This window comes from Misgurnus anguillicaudatus, chromosome 20 (genome assembly GCF_027580225.2).
Source record: "Misgurnus anguillicaudatus chromosome 20, ASM2758022v2, whole genome shotgun sequence".
Taxonomy (NCBI): Eukaryota; Metazoa; Chordata; class Actinopteri; order Cypriniformes; family Cobitidae; genus Misgurnus; species Misgurnus anguillicaudatus.
The window spans coordinates 6,574,794-6,591,123 of NC_073356.2; the positions used below are offsets into that span (position 1 = coordinate 6,574,794).

The following is a 16,330-nucleotide window of genomic DNA, read 5'->3' on the forward strand; positions in this document are numbered from 1 at the left end:
TTCTGATAAATCATCCGGTAACTAAATTGGACACCATGCATCACTAGCCTGGTTGTATATTTAAGTATCATAGCTCCAGGCACCTCAGGGTACCTACCCAGTGGCCAGGATGATGTGCCTTTCCCGGCCAGGAGGGAGTAGGACAAATAGCCTGGGTCATTTTTCAGGTTGAGTCAATTGTGTTGTTTGAAATCAACTCATCGCTTGTTAAAACAGCAAGCCCTCCGGTAGAAAGCTTAAAGGGTAGGGGGATCGTCTAGGGGTTAACAAACAAAAGACGACCTCGGACACGGTTTAGACCTGACAAGACTAAAGGCGGAGGTGTCGCTGAGAGTCCCTGACGTCCTTTGCGGGTTTCTCGTTGACATTCCATTCCTTTCCTGCCAATATTGCCATACACAGGGGCGTTGTGGGTTAAAGCTCCGAGGGACGAGTCTAAAGAGGGGCTCGTCCGGGATTTGAACCCGGGACCTCTCGCACCCTAAGCGAGAATCATACCCCTAGAGCAACGAGCCACTCAAAGCGTGCCACCCCGCCCCCCTGGGAAACATTTTCCCACCACATAGCAGCCAGCTTCCAACAAGCCAAAGCATTCACAAGACAGAGGTAGGGGAATTAGCTCAAATGGTAGAGCGCTCGCTTAGCATGCGAGAGGTAGCGGGATCGATGCCCGCATTCTCCACGTGATTGTGGTTTGTTGTTAATTGCTCTGATGTCACAGACCGGAAGCGTGAAGCTTCACATTGGGTCCACACATGAACGTCTCCGATACAGATGTTTTTTCACAAAGCAACATGGAGCAGGAGCTTAACACTCCAAGAGCATTTTGTTGCCATTTAAAATTGGAATCATTTTCTTTCAATGTTCATTTGTCTTCGTGTCATTTCTGGTAAGTCTTTTTAATGCATTTCATTGTCAGATTGTACACAAGAGCTGTGTGTTTCCTTTGGCCTGTACACATGAGCTGTGTGTTTCCTTTGTCCTAAACGTCAATGCATTTTTCATTTATTCTATGTTTTCGTACATGTTTAATTTGCTTCATTGTAATGTCCTTGTGTTTGCTGCAATTTTGCGACTTGTGAGTTGTTGGCCCACCGCCAGGGTGATCAGAAAAAGTGCTCAATGTTGCTTGAACTAACTCATTTTTGTCTAGAGCCTGAGTGCTCTGGTAAAAAGGCTTAAAGGGCAGGGGGATTGTTTTGGGGTAACAAACGCTGTTCCCTTGGATACCCAAAAACTCTTACAGGTCCCACCGAGATTTGAACTCGGATCGCTGGATTCAGAGTCCAGAGTGCTAACCATTACACCATGGAACCACTCTTTCGTTAGCGCCTGACCCACTGGGTCACGGAGAAAAGGACACTCGGATAGGGAGCTTCAGTTAAACAAACTCTCAAAAGGCTGCCATCAATGCCGAAACCCGGGATCGAACCAGGGACCTTTAGATCTTCAGTCTAACGCTCTCCCAACTGAGCTATTTCGGCCACAAAGATGCTCCCAGCAGGAATTTTCATCACAAATCACAGCAATATAGCAGTCGGCAAAAGGAGGCAAAGAGAAACCTTGGCCCGTACGGGGATCGAACCCGCTTCCTTGGCGTTATTAGCACCACGCTCTAACCAACTGAGCTAACCGGCCACGGAACAGCTCCTGTCTCTGCCAAGACTGACATGAATGTTCCACAGTGTAGCAGCATCAAGAAGCAAAGCTAAACAAGGGCTCGTCCGGGATTTGAACCCGGGACCTCTCGCACCCAAAGCGAGAATCATACCCCTAGACCAACGAGCCAAGCCGTGCTGTCTTTTTGCCGTGCCACTGGGAAACATGTGACCACAACACAGTCACCAGCTTCCTCAAGCAGTTCCTTGGGCTGGGCCTGTTTGGTCCTGCTCCTCTGTTTAGCCACAATGAGCCCTAGTGTTGGGCTGGTGTCAAAATAAGCACTTATCGATATAAGTACATGCTTATTGCTTAATATTTGAAATGGTGTGAGAGAACTCGACTGGTCTGCATAAATCTCGGACCTGAACCCAGCTGAACACCTTTGTTATGGATTACAGGGTCTGAGCAAAACACTCATCACCCAAACCCATCAATGATTTGTTCACAGGGTCACAGTCATTTCAGCACAGAAAAAGTCCTTTGCAAAACTGTTGCAACATAGATGGAAACAAAATTATTTGACATGGTCTGTAAGGTATAGCATTAATATTTGTTTTGATTGGAGAAACTGGAATAGATAAATATGTTCATTTATTTTTAATCTATGGCTATATTCATGGCGAGAACTGGTTTTTGGCAAAGTCAGAAATGCAGGTTACGTGAATTGGAGATGTCAAATTGCCCTTCCCTCGGTTTGTGTGTGTGTGTGTGTATAGATCAACGTGTCTGTTGTTTTTGGACTGTTTAAGGAAACCAAATAACGCAGTGCCCAGAGTAATTCCATGCTGACTGAAGGAGAACATGTACACCCCAAACAGAGAGGCCTCCTGACCCAGCCAGGGCTTGAACAGGGGACCTTCTTGCTGTGAGGCAGCTGTGCTCTGTTTGGGGTGGCAACTGTGTCGGCCCAAACACCTTTATTAAAAGGGGCATCCCAACACTTAGTGTAGTTTTAACGTCAAGTAACATCTTAGAAGCCATGTCCTTATCGCATTTTCCAAGTGTTGATCTTAGATTTTAAGAGAAAATTCTGATAAATCATCCGGTAACTAAATTGGACACCATGCATCACTAGCCTGGTTGTATATTTAAGTATCATAGCTCCAGGCACCTCAGGGTACCTACCCAGTGGCCAGGATGATGTGCCTTTCCCGGCCAGGAGGGAGTAGGACAAATAGCCTGGGTCATTTTTCAGGTTGAGTCAATTGTGTTGTTTGAAATCAACTCATCGGTTGTTAAAACAGCAAGCCCTCCGGTAGAAAGCTTAAAGGGTAGGGGGATCGTCTAGGGGTTAACAAACAAAAGACGACCTCGGACACGGTTTCGACCTGACAAGACCAAAGGCGGAGGTGTCGCTGAGAGTCCCTGACGTCCTTTGCGGGTTTCTCGTTGACATTCCATTCCTTTCCTGCCAATATTGCCATACACAGGGGCGTTGTGGGTTAAAGCTCCGAGGGACGAGTCTAAAGAGGGGCTCGTCCGGGATTTGAACCCGGGACCTCTCGCACCCTAAGCGAGAATCATACCCCTAGACCAACGAGCCACTCAAAGCGTGCCACCCCGCCCCCCTGGCAAACATTTTCCCACCACATAGCAGCCAGCTTCCAACAAGCCAAAGCATTCACAAGACAGAGGTAGGGGAATTACCTCAAATGGTAGAGCGCTCGCTTAGCATGCGAGAGGTAGCGGGATCGATGACCGCATTCTCCACGTGATTGTGGTTTGTTGTTAATTGCTCTGATGTCACAGACCGGAAGCGTGAAGCTTCACGTTGGGTCCACACATGAACGTCTCCGATACAGATGTTATTTCACAAAGCAACATGGAGCAGGAGCTTAACACTCCAAGAGCATTTTGTTGCCATTTAAAATTGGAATCATTTTCTTTCAATGTTCATTTGTCTTCGTGTCATTTCTGGTAAGTCTTTTTAATGCATTTCATTGTCAGATTGTACACAAGAGCTGTGTGTTTCCTTTGGCCTGTACACATGAGCTGTGTGTTTCCTTTGTCCTAAACGTCAATGCATTTTTCATTTATTCTATGTTTTCGTACATGTTTAATTTGCTTCATTGTAATGTCCTTGTGTTTGCTGCAATTTTGCGACTTGTGAGTTGTTGGCCCACCGCCAGGGTGATCAGAAAAAGTGCTCAATGTTGCTTGAACTAACTCATTTTTGTCTAGAGCCTGAGTGCTCTGGTAAAAAGGCTTAAAGGGCAGGGGGATTGTTTTGGGGTAACAAACGCTGTTCCCTTGGATACCCAAAAACTCTTACAGGTCCCACCGAGATTTGAACTCGGATCGCTGGATTCAGAGTCCAGAGTGCTAACCATTACACCATGGAACCACTCTTTCGTTAGCGCCTGACCCACTGGGTCACGGAGAAAAGGACAGTCGGATAGGGAGCTTCAGTTAAACAAACTCTCAAAAGGCTGCCATCAATGCCGAAACCCGGGATCGAACCAGGGACCTTTAGATCTTCAGTCTAACGCTCTCCCAACTGAGCTATTTCGGCCACAAAGATGCTCCCGGCAGGAATTTTCATCACAAATCACAGCAATATAGCAGTCGGCAAAAGGAGGCACAGAGAAACCTTGGCCCGTACGGGGATCGAACCCGCGACCTTGGCGTTATTAGCACCACGCTCTAACCAACTGAGCTAACCGGCCACGGAACAGCTCCTGTCTCTGCCAAGACTGACATGAATGTTCCACAGTGTAGCAGCATCAAGAAGCAAAGCTAAACAAGGGCTCGTCCGGGATTTGAACCCGGGACCTCTCGCACCCAAAGCGAGAATCATACCCCTAGACCAACGAGCCAAGCCGTGCTGTCTTTTTGCCGTGCCACTGGGAAACATGTGACCACAACACAGTCACCAGCTTCCTCAAGCAGTTCCTTGGGCTGGGCCTGTTTGGTCCTGCTCCTCTGTTTAGCCACAATGAGCCCTAGTGTTGGGCTGGTGTCAAAATAAGCACTTATCGATATAAGTACATGCTTATTGCTTAATATTTGAAATGGTGTGAGAGAACTCGACTGGTCTGCATAAATCTCGGACCTGAACCCAGCTGAACACCTTTGTTATGGATTACAGGGTCTGAGCAAAACACTCATCACCCAAACCCATCAATGATTTGTTCACAGGGTCACAGTCATTTCAGCACAGAAAAAGTCCTTTGCAAAACTGTTGCAACATAGATGGAAACAAAATTATTTGACATGGTCTGTAAGGTATAGCATTAATATTTGTTTTGATTGGAGAAACTGGAATAGATAAATATGTTCATTTATTTTTAATCTATGGCTATATTCATGGCGAGAACTGGTTTTTGGCAAAGTCAGAAATGCAGGTTACGTGAATTGGAGATGTCAAATTGCCCTTCCCTCGGTTTGTGTGTGTGTGTGTGTGTGTATAGATCAACGTGTCTGTTGTTTTTGGACTGTTTAAGGAAACCAAATAACGCAGTGCCCAGAGTAATTCCATGCTGACTGAAGGAGAACATGTACACCCCAAACAGAGAGGCCTCCTGACCCAGCCAGGGCTTGAACAGGGGACCTTCTTGCTGTGAGGCAGCTGTGCTCTGTTTGGGGTGGCAACTGTGTCGGCCCAAACACCTTTATTAAAAGGGGCATCCCAACACTTAGTGTAGTTTTAACGTCAAGTAACATCTTAGAAGCCATGTCCTTATCGCATTTTCCAAGTGTTGATCTTAGATTTTAAGAGAAAATTCTGATAAATCATCCGGTAACTAAATTGGACACCATGCATCACTAGCCTGGTTGTATATTTAAGTATCATAGCTCCAGGCACCTCAGGGTACCTACCCAGTGGCCAGGATGATGTGCCTTTCCCGGCCAGGAGGGAGTAGGACAAATAGCCTGGGTCATTTTTCAGGTTGAGTCAATTGTGTTGTTTGAAATCAACTCATCGCTTGTTAAAACAGCAAGCCCTCCGGTAGAAAGCTTAAAGGGTAGGGGGATCGTCTAGGGGTTAACAAACAAAAGACGACCTCGGACAAGGTTTCGAACTGACAAGACCAAAGGCGGAGGTGTCGCTGATAGTCCCTGACGTCCTTTGCGGGTTTCTCGTTGACATTCCATTCCTTTCCTGCCAATATTGCCATACACAGGGGCGTTGTGGGTTAAAGCTCCGAGGGACGAGTCTAAAGAGGGGCTCGTCCGGGATTTGAACCCGGGACCTCTCGCACCCTAAGCGAGAATCATACCCCTAGACCAACGAGCCACTCAAAGCGTGCCACCCCGCCCCCCTGGGAAACATTTTCCCACCACATAGCAGCCAGCTTCCAACAAGCCAAAGCATTCACAAGACAGTGGTAGGGGAATTAGCTCAAATGGTAGAGCGCTCGCTTAGCATGCGAGAGGTAGCGGGATCGATGCCCGCATTCTCCATGTGATTGTGGTTTGTTGTTAATTGCTCTGATGTCACAGACCGGAAGCGTGAAGCTTCACATTGGGTCCACACATGAACGTCTCCGATACAGATGTTATTTCACAAAGCAACATGGAGCAGGAGCTTAACACTCCAAGAGCATTTTGTTGCCATTTAAAATTGGAATCATTTTCTTTCAATGTTCATTTGTCTTCGTGTCATTTCTGGTAAGTCTTTTTAATGCATTTCATTGTCAGATTGTACACAAGAGCTGTGTGTTTCCTTTGGCCTGTACACATGAGCTGTGTGTTTCCTTTGTCCTAAACGTCAATGCATTTTTCATTTATTCTATGTTTTCGTACATGTTTAATTTGCTTCATTGTAATGTCCTTGTGTTTGCTGCAATTTTGCGACTTGTGAGTTGTTGACCCACCGCCAGGGTGATCAGAAAAAGTGCTCAATGTTGCTTGAACTAACTCATTTTTGTCTAGAGCCTGAGTGCTCTGGTAAAAAGGCTTAAAGGGCAGGGGGATTGTTTTGGGGTAACAAACGCTGTTCCCTTGGATACCCAAAAACTCTTACAGGTCCCACCGAGATTTGAACTCGGATCGCTGGATTCAGAGTCCAGAGTGCTAACCATTACACCATGGAACCACTCTTTCGTTAGCGCCTGACCCACTGGGTAACGGAGAAAAGGACACTCGGATAGGGAGCTTCAGTTAAACAAACTCTCAAAAGGCTGCCATCAATGCCGAAACCCGGGATCGAACCAGGGACCTTTAGATCTTCAGTCTAACGCTCTCCCAACTGAGCTATTTCGGCCACAAAGATGCTCGCAGCAGGAATTTTCATCACAAATCACAGCAATATAGCAGTCGGCAAAAGGAGGCAAAGAGAAACCTTGGCCCGTACGGGGATCGAACCCGCGACCTTGGCGTTATTAGCACCACGCTCTAACCAACTGAGCTAACCGGCCACGGAACAGATCCTGTCTCTGCCAAGACTGGCATGAATGTTCCACAGTGTAGCAGCATCAAGAAGCAAAGCTAAACAAGGGCTCGTCCGGGATTTGAACCCGGGACCTCTCGCACCCAAAGCGAGAATCATACCCCTAGACCAACGAGCCAAGCCGTGCTGTCTTTTTGCCGTGCCACTGGGAAACATGTGACCACAACACAGTCACCAGCTTCCTCAAGCAGTTCCTTGGGCTGGGCCTGTTTGGTCCTGCTCCTCTGTTTAGCCACAATGAGCCCTAGTGTTGGGCTGGTGTCAAAATAAGCACTTATCGATATAAGTACATGCTTATTGCTTAATATTTGAAATGGTGTGAGAGAACTCGACTGGTCTGCATAAATCTCGGACCTGAACCCAGCTGAACACCTTTGTTATGGATTACAGGGTCTGAGCAAAACACTCATCACCCAAACCCATCAATGATTTGTTCACAGGGTCACAGTCATTTCAGCACAGAAAAAGTCCTTTGCAAAACTGTTGCAACATAGATGGAAACAAAATTATTTGACATGGTCTGTAAGGTATAGCATTAATATTTGTTTTGATTGGAGAAACTGGAATAGATAAATATGTTCATTTATTTTTAATCTATGGCTATATTCATGGCGAGAACTGGTTTTGGGCAAAGTCAGAAATGCAGGTTACGTGAATTGGAGATGTCAAATTGCCCTTCCCTCGGTTTGTGTGTGTGTGTGTGTGTGTATAGATCAACAGGTCTGTTGTTTTTGGACTGTTTAAGGAAACCAAATAACGCAGTGCCCAGAGTAATTCCATGCTGACTGAAGGAGAACATGTACACCCCAAACAGAGAGGCCTCCTGACCCAGCCAGGGCTTGAACAGGGGACCTTCTTGCTGTGAGGCAGCTGTGCTCTGTTTGGGGTGGCAACTGTGTCGGCCCAAACACCTTTATTAAAAGGGGCATCCCAACACTTAGTGTAGTTTTAACGTCAAGTAACATCTTAGAAGCCATGTCCTTATCGCATTTTCCAAGTGTTGATCTTAGATTTTAAGAGAAAATTCTGATAAATCATCCGGTAACTAAATTGGACACCATGCATCACTAGCCTGGTTGTATATTTAAGTATCATAGCTCCAGGCACCTCAGGGTACCTACCCAGTGGCCAGGATGATGTGCCTTTCCCGGCCAGGAGGGAGTAGGACAAATAGCCTGGGTCATTTTTCAGGTTGAGTCAATTGTGTTGTTTGAAATCAACTCATCGCTTGTTAAAACAGCAAGCCCTCCGGTAGAAAGCTTAAAGGGTAGGGGGATCGTCTAGGGGTTAACAAACAAAAGACGACCTCGGACACGGTTTCGACCTGACAAGACCAAAGGCGGAGGTGTCGCTGAGAGTCCCTGACGTCCTTTGCGGGTTTCTCGTTGACATTCCATTCCTTTCCTGCCAATATTGCCATACACAGGGGCGTTGTGGGTTAAAGCTCCGAGGGACGAGTCTAAAGAGGGGCTCGTCCGGGATTTGAACCCGGGACCTCTCGCACCCTAAGCGAGAATCATACCCCTAGAGCAACGAGCCACTCAAAGCGTGCCACCCCGCCCCCCTGGGAAATATTTTCCCACCACATAGCAGCCAGCTTCCAACAAGCCAAAGCATTCACAAGACAGAGGTAGGGGAATTAGCTCAAATGGTAGAGCGCTCGCTTAGCATGCGAGAGGTAGCGGGATCGATGCCCGCATTCTCCACGTGATTGTGGTTTGTTGTTAATTGCTCTGATGTCACAGACCGGAAGCGTGAAGCTTCACATTGGGTCCACACATGAACGTCTCCGATACAGATGTTATTTCACAAAGCAACATGGAGCAGGAGCTTAACACTCCAAGAGCATTTTGTTGCCATTTAAAATTGGAATCATTTTCTTTCAATGTTCATTTGTCTTCGTGTCATTTCTGGTAAGTCTTTTTAATGCATTTCATTGTCAGATTGTACACAAGAGCTGTGTGTTTCCTTTGGCCTGTACACATGAGCTGTGTGTTTCCTTTGTCCTAAACGTCAATGCATTTTTCATTTATTCTATGTTTTCGTACATGTTTAATTTGCTTCATTGTAATGTCCTTGTGTTTGCTGCAATTTTGCGACTTGTGAGTTGTTGGCCCACCGCCAGGGTGATCAGAAAAAGTGCTCAATGTTGCTTGAACTAACTCATTTTTGTCTAGAGCCTGAGTGCTCTGGTAAAAAGGCTTAAAGGGCAGGGGGATTGTTTTGGGGTAACAAACGCTGTTCCCTTGGATACCCAAAAACTCTTACAGGTCCCACCGAGATTTGAACTCGGATCGCTGGATTCAGAGTCCAGAGTGCTAACCATTACACCATGGAACCACTCTTTCGTTAGCGCCTGACCCACTGGGTCACGGAGAAAAGGACACTCGGATAGGGAGCTTCAGTTAAACAAACTCTCAAAAGGCTGCCATCAATGCCGAAACCCGGGATCGAACCAGGGACCTTTAGATCTTCAGTCTAACGCTCTCCCAACTGAGCTATTTCGGCCACAAAGATGCTCCCAGCAGGAATTTTCATCACAAATCACAGCAATATAGCAGTCGGCAAAAGGAGGCAAAGAGAAACCTTGGCCCGTACGGGGATCGAACCCGCGACCTTGGCGTTATTAGCACCACGCTCTAACCAACTGAGCTAACCGGCCACGGAACAGCTCCTGTCTCTGCCAAGACTGACATGAATGTTCCACAGTGTAGCAGCATCAAGAAGCAAAGCTAAACAAGGGCTCGTCCGGGATTTGAACCCGGGACCTCTCGCACCCAAAGCGAGAATCATACCCCTAGACCAACGAGCCAAGCCGTGCTGTCTTTTTGCCGTGCCACTGGGAAACATGTGACCACAACACAGTCACCAGCTTCCTCAAGCAGTTCCTTGGGCTGGGCCTGTTTGGTCCTGCTCCTCTGTTTAGCCACAATGAGCCCTAGTGTTGGGCTGGTGTCAAAATAAGCACTTATCGATATAAGTACATGCTTATTGCTTAATATTTGAAATGGTGTGAGAGAACTCGACTGGTCTGCATAAATCTCGGACCTGAACCCAGCTGAACACCTTTGTTATGGATTACAGGGTCTGAGCAAAACACTCATCACCCAAACCCATCAATGATTTGTTCACAGGGTCACAGTCATTTCAGCACAGAAAAAGTCCTTTGCAAAACTGTTGCAACATAGATGGAAACAAAATTATTTGACATGGTGTGTAAGGTATAGCATTAATATTTGTTTTGATTGGAGAAACTGGAATAGATAAATATGTTCATTTATTTTTAATCTATGGCTATATTCATGGCGAGAACTGGTTTTTGGCAAAGTCAGAAATGCAGGTTACGTGAATTGGAGATGTCAAATTGCCCTTCCCTCGGTTTGTGTGTGTGTGTGTGTATAGATCAACGTGTCTGTTGTTTTTGGACTGTTTAAGGAAACCAAATAACGCAGTGCCCAGAGTAATTCCATGCTGACTGAAGGAGAACATGTACACCCCAAACAGAGAGGCCTCCTGACCCAGCCAGGGCTTGAACAGGGGACCTTCTTGCTGTGAGGCAGCTGTGCTCTGTTTGGGGTGGCAACTGTGTCGGCCCAAACACCTTTATTAAAAGGGGCATCCCAACACTTAGTGTAGTTTTAACGTCAAGTAACATCTTAGAAGCCATGTCCTTATCGCATTTTCCAAGTGTTGATCTTAGATTTTAAGAGAAAATTCTGATAAATCATCCGGTAACTAAATTGGACACCATGCATCACTAGCCTGGTTGTATATTTAAGTATCATAGCTCCAGGCACCTCAGGGTACCTACCCAGTGGCCAGGATGATGTGCCTTTCCCGGCCAGGAGGGAGTAGGACAAATAGCCTGGGTCATTTTTCAGGTTGAGTCAATTGTGTTGTTTGAAATCAACTCATCGCTTGTTAAAACAGCAAGCCCTCCGGTAGAAAGCTTAAAGGGTAGGGGGATCGTCTAGGGGTTAACAAACAAAAGACGACCTCGGACACGGTTTCGACCTGACAAGACCAAAGGCGGAGGTGTCGCTGAGAGTCCCTGACGTCCTTTGCGGGTTTCTCGTTGACATTCCATTCCTTTCCTGCCAATATTGCCATACACAGGGGCGTTGTGGGTTAAAGCTCCGAGGGACGAGTCTAAAGAGGGGCTCGTCCGGGATTTGAACCCGGGACCTCTCGCACCCTAAGCGAGAATCATACCCCTAGAGCAACGAGCCACTCAAAGCGTGCCACCCCGCCCCCCTGGGAAACATTTTCCCACCACATAGCAGCCAGCTTCCAACAAGCCAAAGCATTCACAAGACAGAGGTAGGGGAATTAGCTCAAATGGTAGAGCGCTCGCGTAGCATGCGAGAGGTAGCGGGATCGATGCCCGCATTCTCCACGTGGTTGTGGTTTGTTGTTAATTGCTCTGATGTCACAGACCGGAAGCGTGAAGCTTCACATTGGGTCCACACATGAACGTCTCCGATACAGATGTTATTTCACAAAGCAACATGGAGCAGGAGCTTAACACTCCAAGAGCATTTTGTTGCCATTTAAAATTGGAATCATTTTCTTTCAATGTTCATTTGTCTTCGTGTCATTTCTGGTAAGTCTTTTTAATGCATTTCATTGTCAGATTGTACACAAGAGCTGTGTGTTTCCTTTGGCCTGTACACATGAGCTGTGTGTTTCCTTTGTCCTAAACGTCAATGCATTTTTCATTTATTCTATGTTTTCGTACATGTTTAATTTGCTTCATTGTAATGTCCTTGTGTTTGCTGCAATTTTGCGACTTGTGAGTTGTTGGCCCACCGCCAGGGTGATCAGAAAAAGTGCTCAATGTTGCTTGAACTAACTCATTTTTGTCTAGAGCCTGAGTGCTCTGGTAAAAAGGCTTAAAGGGCAGGGGGATTGTTTTGGGGTAACAAACGCTGTTCCCTTGGATACCCAAAAACTCTTACAGGTCCCACCGAGATTTGAACTCGGATCGCTGGATTCAGAGTCCAGAGTGCTAACCATTACACCATGGAACCACTCTTTCGTTAGCGCCTGACCCACTGGGTCACGGAGAAAAGGACACTCGGATAGGGAGCTTCAGTTAAACAAACTCTCAAAAGGCTGCCATCAATGCCGAAACCCGGGATCGAACCAGGGACCTTTAGATCTTCAGTCTAACGCTCTCCCAACTGAGCTATTTCGGCCACAAAGATGCTCCCAGCAGGAATTTTCATCACAAATCACAGCAATATAGCAGTCGGCAAAAGGAGGCAAAGAGAAACCTTGGCCCGTACGGGGATCGAACCCGCGACCTTGGCGTTATTAGCACCACGCTCTAACCAACTGAGCTAACCGGCCACGGAACAGCTCCTGTCTCTGCCAAGACTGACATGAATGTTCCACAGTGTAGCAGCATCAAGAAGCAAAGCTAAACAAGGGCTCGTCCGGGATTTGAACCCGGGACCTCTCGCACCCAAAGCGAGAATCATACCCCTAGACCAACGAGCCAAGCCGTGCTGTCTTTTTGCCGTGCCACTGGGAAACATGTGACCACAACACAGTCACCAGCTTCCTCAAGCAGTTCCTTGGGTTAGGCCTGTTTGGTCCTGCTCCTCTGTTTAGCCACAATGAGCCCTAGTGTTGGGCTGGTGTCAAAATAAGCACTTATCGATATAAGTACATGCTTATTGCTTAATATTTGAAATGGTGTGAGAGAACTCGACTGGTCTGCATAAATCTCGGACCTGAACCCAGCTGAACACCTTTGTTATGGATTACAGGGTCTGAGCAAAACACTCATCACCCAAACCCATCAATGATTTGTTCACAGGGTCACAGTCATTTCAGCACAGAAAAAGTCCTTTGCAAAACTGTTGCAACATAGATGGAAACAAAATTATTTGACATGGTCTGTAAGGTATAGCATTAATATTTGTTTTGATTGGAGAAACTGGAATAGATAAATATGTTCATTTATTTTTAATCTATGGCTATATTCATGGCGAGAACTGGTTTTTGGCAAAGTCAGAAATGCAGGTTACGTGAATTGGAGATGTCAAATTGCCCTTCCCTCGGTTTGTGTGTGTGTGTGTGTATAGATCAACGTGTCTGTTGTTTTTGGACTGTTTAAGGAAACCAAATAACGCAGTGCCCAGAGTAATTCCATGCTGACTGAAGGAGAACATGTACACCCCAAACAGAGAGGCCTCCTGACCCAGCCAGGGCTTGAACAGGGGACCTTCTTGCTGTGAGGCAGCTGTGCTCTGTTTGGGGTGGCAACTGTGTCGGCCCAAACACCTTTATTAAAAGGGGCATCCCAACACTTAGTGTAGTTTTAACGTCAAGTAACATCTTAGAAGCCATGTCCTTATCGCATTTTCCAAGTGTTGATCTTAGATTTTAAGAGAAAATTCTGATAAATCATCCGGTAACTAAATTGGACACCATGCATCACTAGCCTGGTTGTATATTTAAGTATCATAGCTCCAGGCACCTCAGGGTACCTACCCAGTGGCCAGGATGATGTGCCTTTCCCGGCCAGGAGGGAGTAGGACAAATAGCCTGGGTCATTTTTCAGGTTGAGTCAATTGTGTTGTTTGAAATCAACTCATCGCTTGTTAAAACAGCAAGCCCTCCGGTAGAAAGCTTAAAGGGTAGGGGGATCGTCTAGGGGTTAACAAACAAAAGACGACCTCGGACACGGTTTCGACCTGACAAGACCAAAGGCGGAGGTGTCGCTGAGAGTCCCTGACGTCCTTTGCGGGTTTCTCGTTGACATTCCATTCCTTTCCTGCCAATATTGCCATACACAGGGGCGTTGTGGGTTAAAGCTCCGAGGGACGAGTCTAAAGAGGGGCTCGTCCGGGATTTGAACCCGGGACCTCTCGCACCCTAAGCGAGAATCATACCCCTAGACCAACGAGCCACTCAAAGCGTGCCACCCCGCCCCCCTGGGAAACATTTTCCCACCACATAGCAGCCAGCTTCCAACAAGCCAAAGCATTCACAAGACAGAGGTAGGGGAATTAGCTCAAATGGTAGAGCGCTCGCTTAGCATGCGAGAGGTAGCGGGATCGATGCCCGCATTCTCCACGTGATTGTGGTTTGTTGTTAATTGCTCTGATGTCACAGACCGGAAGCGTGAAGCTTCACATTGGGACCACACATGAACGTCTCCGATACAGATGTTATTTCACAAAGCAACATGGAGCAGGAGCTTAACACTCCAAGAGCATTTTGTTGCCATTTAAAATTGGAATCATTTTCTTTCAATGTTCATTTGTCTTCGTGTCATTTCTGGTAAGTCTTTTTAATGCATTTCATTGTCAGATTGTACACAAGAGCTGTGTGTTTCCTTTGGCCTTTACACATGAGCTGTGTGTTTCCTTTGTCCTAAACGTCAATGCATTTTTCATTTATTCTATGTTTTCGTACATGTTTAATTTGCTTCATTGTAATGTCCTTGTGTTTGCTGCAATTTTGCGACTTGTCAGTTGTTGGCCCACCGCCAGGGTGATCAGAAAAAGTGCTCAATGTTGCTTGAACTAACTCATTTTTGTCTAGAGCCTGAGTGCTCTGGTAAAAAGGCTTAAAGGGCAGGGGGATTGTTTTGGGGTAACAAACGCTGTTCCCTTGGATACCCAAAAACTCTTACAGGTCCCACCGAGATTTGAACTCGGATCGCTGGATTCAGAGTCCAGAGTGCTAACCATTACACCATGGAACCACTCTTTCGCTAGCGCCTGACCCACTGGGTCACGGAGAAAAGGACACTCGGATAGGGAGCTTCAGTTAAACAAACTCTCAAAAGGCTGCCATCAATGCCGAAACCCGGGATCGAACCAGGGACCTTTAGATCTTCAGTCTAACGCTCTCCCAACTGAGCTATTTCGGCCACAAAGATGCTCGCAGCAGGAATTTTCATCACAAATCACAGCAATATAGCAGTCGGCAAAAGGAGGCAAAGAGAAACCTTGGCCCGTACGGGGATCGAACCCGCGACCTTGGCGTTATTAGCACCACGCTCTAACCAACTGAGCTAACCGGCCACGGAACAGCTCCTGTTTCTGCCAAGACTGACATGAATGTTCCACAGTGTAGCAGCATCAAGAAGCAAAGCTAAACAAGGGCTCGTCCGGGATTTGAACCCGGGACCTCTCGCACCCAAAGCGAGAATCATACCCCTAGACAAACGAGCCAAGCCGTGCTGTTTTTTTGCCGTGCCACTGGGAAACATGTGACCACAACACAGTCACCAGCTTCCTCAAGCAGTTCCTTGGGCTGGGCCTGTTTGGTCCTGCTCCTCTGTTTAGCCACAATGAGCCCTAGTGTTGGGCTGGTGTCAAAATAAGCACTTATCGATATAAGTACATGCTTATTGCTTAATATTTGAAATGGTGTGAGAGAACTCGACTGGTCTGCATAAATCTCGGACCTGAACCCAGCTGAACACCTTTGTTATGGATTACAGGGTCTGAGCAAAACACTCATCACCCAAACCCATCAATGATTTGTTCACAGGGTCACAGTCATTTCAGCACAGAAAAAGTCCTTTGCAAAACTGTTGCAACATAGATGGAAACAAAATTATTTGACATGGTCTGTAAGGTATAGCATTAATATTTGTTTTGATTGGAGAAACTGGAATAGATAAATATGTTCATTTATTTTTAATCTATGGCTATATTCATGGCGAGAACTGGTTTTTGGCAAAGTCAGAAATGCAGGTTACGTGAATTGGAGATGTCAAATTGCCCTTCCCTCGGTTTGTGTGTGTGTGTGTGTGTGTATAGATCAACGTGTCTGTTGTTTTTGGACTGTTTAAGGAAACCAAATAACGCAGTGCCCAGAGTAATTCCATGCTGACTGAAGGAGAACATGTACACCCCAAACAGAGAGGCCTCCTGACCCAGCCAGGGCTTGAACAGGGGACCTTCTTGCTGTGAGGCAGCTGTGCTCTGTTTGGGGTGGCAACTGTGTCGGCCCAAACACCTTTATTAAAAGGGGCATCCCAACACTTAGTGTAGTTTTAACGTCAAGTAACATCTTAGAAGCCATGTCCTTATCGCATTTTCCAAGTGTTGATCTTAGATTTTAAGAGAAAATTCTGATAAATCATCCGGTAACTAAATTGGACACCATGCATCACTAGCCTGGTTGTATATTTAAGTATCATAGCTCCAGGCACCTCAGGGTACCTACCCAGTGGCCAGGATGATGTGCCTTTCCCGGCCAGGAGGGAGTAGGACAAATAGCCTGGGTCATTTTTCAGGTTGAGTCAAT

At 46.5% G+C, this 16,330-nt stretch overlaps 1 protein-coding gene and 34 non-coding genes across 35 annotated transcripts in view; 4 read left to right on the top strand and 31 right to left on the bottom strand.

Annotated features, from left to right (window-relative positions):
• Window positions 1–16,330, bottom strand: part of LOC129454677 (uncharacterized) — a 161,903-nt gene that overhangs the window by 42,466 nt on the left and 103,107 nt on the right. The window lies entirely within an intron of this gene.
• trnap-agg (transfer RNA proline (anticodon AGG)) lies at window positions 444–515 on the bottom strand. The gene has a single exon. It is a non-coding gene; the product is annotated as a tRNA-Pro (tRNA).
• On the top strand, window positions 610–682 carry trnaa-agc (transfer RNA alanine (anticodon AGC)). Its single transcript has one exon. It is a non-coding gene; the product is annotated as a tRNA-Ala (tRNA).
• Window positions 1,245–1,316, bottom strand: trnaq-cug (transfer RNA glutamine (anticodon CUG)). Its single transcript has one exon. It is a non-coding gene; the product is annotated as a tRNA-Gln (tRNA).
• Window positions 1,412–1,484, bottom strand: trnaf-gaa (transfer RNA phenylalanine (anticodon GAA)). The gene has a single exon. It is a non-coding gene; the product is annotated as a tRNA-Phe (tRNA).
• trnai-aau (transfer RNA isoleucine (anticodon AAU)) lies at window positions 1,565–1,638 on the bottom strand. Its single transcript has one exon. It is a non-coding gene; the product is annotated as a tRNA-Ile (tRNA).
• Window positions 1,717–1,788, bottom strand: trnap-ugg (transfer RNA proline (anticodon UGG)). The gene has a single exon. It is a non-coding gene; the product is annotated as a tRNA-Pro (tRNA).
• On the bottom strand, window positions 3,134–3,205 carry trnap-agg (transfer RNA proline (anticodon AGG)). Its single transcript has one exon. It is a non-coding gene; the product is annotated as a tRNA-Pro (tRNA).
• trnaq-cug (transfer RNA glutamine (anticodon CUG)) lies at window positions 3,935–4,006 on the bottom strand. The gene has a single exon. It is a non-coding gene; the product is annotated as a tRNA-Gln (tRNA).
• On the bottom strand, window positions 4,102–4,174 carry trnaf-gaa (transfer RNA phenylalanine (anticodon GAA)). Its single transcript has one exon. It is a non-coding gene; the product is annotated as a tRNA-Phe (tRNA).
• On the bottom strand, window positions 4,255–4,328 carry trnai-aau (transfer RNA isoleucine (anticodon AAU)). The gene has a single exon. It is a non-coding gene; the product is annotated as a tRNA-Ile (tRNA).
• trnap-ugg (transfer RNA proline (anticodon UGG)) lies at window positions 4,407–4,478 on the bottom strand. Its single transcript has one exon. It is a non-coding gene; the product is annotated as a tRNA-Pro (tRNA).
• Window positions 5,828–5,899, bottom strand: trnap-agg (transfer RNA proline (anticodon AGG)). The gene has a single exon. It is a non-coding gene; the product is annotated as a tRNA-Pro (tRNA).
• On the top strand, window positions 5,994–6,066 carry trnaa-agc (transfer RNA alanine (anticodon AGC)). Its single transcript has one exon. It is a non-coding gene; the product is annotated as a tRNA-Ala (tRNA).
• Window positions 6,629–6,700, bottom strand: trnaq-cug (transfer RNA glutamine (anticodon CUG)). Its single transcript has one exon. It is a non-coding gene; the product is annotated as a tRNA-Gln (tRNA).
• On the bottom strand, window positions 6,796–6,868 carry trnaf-gaa (transfer RNA phenylalanine (anticodon GAA)). The gene has a single exon. It is a non-coding gene; the product is annotated as a tRNA-Phe (tRNA).
• Window positions 6,949–7,022, bottom strand: trnai-aau (transfer RNA isoleucine (anticodon AAU)). The gene has a single exon. It is a non-coding gene; the product is annotated as a tRNA-Ile (tRNA).
• On the bottom strand, window positions 7,101–7,172 carry trnap-ugg (transfer RNA proline (anticodon UGG)). The gene has a single exon. It is a non-coding gene; the product is annotated as a tRNA-Pro (tRNA).
• On the bottom strand, window positions 8,522–8,593 carry trnap-agg (transfer RNA proline (anticodon AGG)). Its single transcript has one exon. It is a non-coding gene; the product is annotated as a tRNA-Pro (tRNA).
• trnaa-agc (transfer RNA alanine (anticodon AGC)) lies at window positions 8,688–8,760 on the top strand. Its single transcript has one exon. It is a non-coding gene; the product is annotated as a tRNA-Ala (tRNA).
• On the bottom strand, window positions 9,323–9,394 carry trnaq-cug (transfer RNA glutamine (anticodon CUG)). Its single transcript has one exon. It is a non-coding gene; the product is annotated as a tRNA-Gln (tRNA).
• On the bottom strand, window positions 9,490–9,562 carry trnaf-gaa (transfer RNA phenylalanine (anticodon GAA)). The gene has a single exon. It is a non-coding gene; the product is annotated as a tRNA-Phe (tRNA).
• trnai-aau (transfer RNA isoleucine (anticodon AAU)) lies at window positions 9,643–9,716 on the bottom strand. Its single transcript has one exon. It is a non-coding gene; the product is annotated as a tRNA-Ile (tRNA).
• On the bottom strand, window positions 9,795–9,866 carry trnap-ugg (transfer RNA proline (anticodon UGG)). Its single transcript has one exon. It is a non-coding gene; the product is annotated as a tRNA-Pro (tRNA).
• Window positions 11,212–11,283, bottom strand: trnap-agg (transfer RNA proline (anticodon AGG)). The gene has a single exon. It is a non-coding gene; the product is annotated as a tRNA-Pro (tRNA).
• trnaq-cug (transfer RNA glutamine (anticodon CUG)) lies at window positions 12,013–12,084 on the bottom strand. Its single transcript has one exon. It is a non-coding gene; the product is annotated as a tRNA-Gln (tRNA).
• On the bottom strand, window positions 12,180–12,252 carry trnaf-gaa (transfer RNA phenylalanine (anticodon GAA)). Its single transcript has one exon. It is a non-coding gene; the product is annotated as a tRNA-Phe (tRNA).
• On the bottom strand, window positions 12,333–12,406 carry trnai-aau (transfer RNA isoleucine (anticodon AAU)). Its single transcript has one exon. It is a non-coding gene; the product is annotated as a tRNA-Ile (tRNA).
• On the bottom strand, window positions 12,485–12,556 carry trnap-ugg (transfer RNA proline (anticodon UGG)). Its single transcript has one exon. It is a non-coding gene; the product is annotated as a tRNA-Pro (tRNA).
• On the bottom strand, window positions 13,902–13,973 carry trnap-agg (transfer RNA proline (anticodon AGG)). The gene has a single exon. It is a non-coding gene; the product is annotated as a tRNA-Pro (tRNA).
• Window positions 14,068–14,140, top strand: trnaa-agc (transfer RNA alanine (anticodon AGC)). The gene has a single exon. It is a non-coding gene; the product is annotated as a tRNA-Ala (tRNA).
• Window positions 14,703–14,774, bottom strand: trnaq-cug (transfer RNA glutamine (anticodon CUG)). Its single transcript has one exon. It is a non-coding gene; the product is annotated as a tRNA-Gln (tRNA).
• trnaf-gaa (transfer RNA phenylalanine (anticodon GAA)) lies at window positions 14,870–14,942 on the bottom strand. The gene has a single exon. It is a non-coding gene; the product is annotated as a tRNA-Phe (tRNA).
• trnai-aau (transfer RNA isoleucine (anticodon AAU)) lies at window positions 15,023–15,096 on the bottom strand. Its single transcript has one exon. It is a non-coding gene; the product is annotated as a tRNA-Ile (tRNA).
• Window positions 15,175–15,246, bottom strand: trnap-ugg (transfer RNA proline (anticodon UGG)). Its single transcript has one exon. It is a non-coding gene; the product is annotated as a tRNA-Pro (tRNA).